At 44.6% G+C, this 2,364-nt stretch overlaps 1 long non-coding RNA gene across 1 annotated transcript; it reads right to left on the bottom strand.

The window, feature by feature from the left end:
• Positions 1 to 345: 345 nt before the first annotated feature.
• Positions 346 to 756, bottom strand: LOC106456369 (uncharacterized). The gene is made up of 2 exons (XR_001290514.1): positions 689 to 756; positions 346 to 543 (listed from the first exon to the last, which is right to left on the bottom strand). It is a non-coding gene; the product is annotated as an uncharacterized LOC106456369 (long non-coding RNA).
• Positions 757 to 2,364: the final 1,608 nt, after the last annotated feature.

The following is a 2,364-nucleotide window of genomic DNA, read 5'->3' on the forward strand; positions in this document are numbered from 1 at the left end:
TGAAGTGAAGAATTTCTGGCCAAACCTTGAGCTCCCAGCTCTAGGCATGTTCCTCTATCATACCCCTGTGTTCACTCACAGGGGACACTGCTCAGACGTGAATGAGCCCCCCTCTTTCTTTTTCCTTCTCTTCTTCTTGTGGACAGTCCAACAAGCAGTTGCCATCATTAACAGCAAAATACCCATGACGAGTAGCACAACTGACACCACTTTAGTCTGAGGCAGGTCATTATAAGTGTAGGTCACTCCTGTTCCTGCTACACCGATAACTAAAGAGATGATTCCAAATGGAAAGATGCAGCGGTACCAGGACTTCTCCATTCCTCCAGTAGCCTGAGATAGACGCTCCAGAGAGGAGAGCACCTCGGGCACTTTGGCCCCACCAGTCTCTAGCGATTGACCCTCCTGCCCCAAGTTGGTCTGCGGCTGTGGTTGGCAAGCCAAATGGCCTGTTGTACAGCCCATCCTGACTGTGTGGGCTGGCGTATCCTGACAGGATCAGCAGCGTTGGCTTCTGGGATCCTACTTGTAGGTAGCTATGGCCTGGAGAGACAGAACGAGACAAACGGAGGCGGAAAAAAGGAGAGGAAGGAGAAGGAGGTCTGTATGAGACCAAAGAAACGACTTGAGCAGGTATGGCTTGAACATGTCCGATGAAATCTTCTAAAATCAGCTGAAATCCACTCACACTTTCCTCTTCTCTGCCTCCCTCTCTTGCTGTTTCTCTGTACACTGTCTGCCGGCTCTCTAGTAGCACATTGTACACTCTGCAGAACGTAGTGAGGGGGGCATATATATATAAAGGCTTAAGGAAAGAGGAGGGGCTAGGGAGGAAAAACTGGGAAGTCCAAGTGCTACGATTCGTTAGCTCATTGGTGACATCAAACACTGAAGTAGGGAGAACAGGGGTTGACGAAACACAGGAAGGGGGAGGGGAGGAGAGTTAACTGCTCTCTCTATTCTTCATGCTCCCATCACTGCCTCTCAAATGCAGCATCTTTGTTTTCCTGCAGTATAAAACGTTCCCCATGGGAACGCAGAAGCCTAGTGTTGACTTGAAATTAGACGCGAATGGGAAATCCTTATTTATCTCTATGTTTACTGAAAAAAGAAAAGGGACATTCCCAATATAGATCGCTACAGATGTGTCATCTCTTCATGGGAATCACACAGTCACAGTGATTCCATCCCCATCACGTCAACATGAGTCAGTCATCAATTTTTATATATATATATATATATATATAGGGCCTCTATTAATGTAAATACAATGATGAAAATATTGACTCGTAGCAGAAATACTCATAAAAAAATACAGGCAGCCTCCACCTTCCCTCCCACACACACATGCACACACACGGCTGGAGCCAGTTCTTTCTGAATGGAAAGCAGCCTAGTAGTAGTTAATCCGCTTGTATGCTCGCTCTTCCACAAAAAAAAAGAATTAAATAAAATCAATCTAGACACCTTTCATGTCCAACGTTTGCTAATCTTCCTCCTCCACATTTATAAAGCTACGTTTGTGAAGGACACACAAATCTGATTGTCTGTTTTATCTTCAGGCATTACTGGGTTTTCTACGACAGCATGTTAGCCTTTTAATGCTTCCAAGATTTTTTTTTTTTTTTATCAGCTCAACTTATTCTTGATAATATGATAATCAGAGATTTTACCAGAATAGAAAATACGTCATGCTCCCTTATAAATGCTAAACAGGCTTCCTTCTGTACAGGACAGCTGCTGTTAAGACCGTGTATGGGTTGTCTTGACAGAAAAATTCAACTTGACTGCCTGATCAGTGGGGGGAAATCAAAAAATATACCCTAATGTTGCCTAACTGATGACTACATTGACTTAACAATCTCGGCTGTAGCTCAATCAGCAACAGCTATTTAGAACAGCCAAAGAGAAATAAAAGAGGGGAAGTGAGGAATGTCTTTGTGAGGAGTGGGGGCGCAGTAGAAAAGAGACGTTCAAGCGCAATGGGCATTTGAAGGACAGAAGTGGATTCTTGGTAGCTCTGTTGGGTTTCTGGGGATTTGTGCTTAGACTCCAGTAAGTGATTAAAAGTGAGATGACTGGAGGAAAAGAAAAAAAAAAGAGTGGAAGCTCCAAAGTATTTGAACTTTTCCCCTCTGTAAGTGTGTGTGTATGCGTGGCATATGGCAGTAATTTCCATGAAGTTTCACCCACGGACAGTAAAACTGTCTTGCATCTTCCATTATGTGTCACAAAGAGGCGTGAGAAAAATGGGATAAAGGCGTGAGGCATGCATAACCTTGGGAGGACCGGGCCATGCTGGAAGAGTGGAAGAGCTCTGCTGGTGACAGGCAAAGCCAGGCAGCAGCTGATGCATGCAGGTCA

The sequence above is a fragment of the Pundamilia nyererei genome, unplaced genomic scaffold (genome assembly GCF_000239375.1).
Source record: "Pundamilia nyererei isolate P.nyererei 1_Seehausen unplaced genomic scaffold, PunNye1.0 scaffold00142, whole genome shotgun sequence".
Lineage (NCBI taxonomy): Eukaryota > Metazoa > Chordata > Actinopteri > Cichliformes > Cichlidae > Pundamilia > Pundamilia nyererei.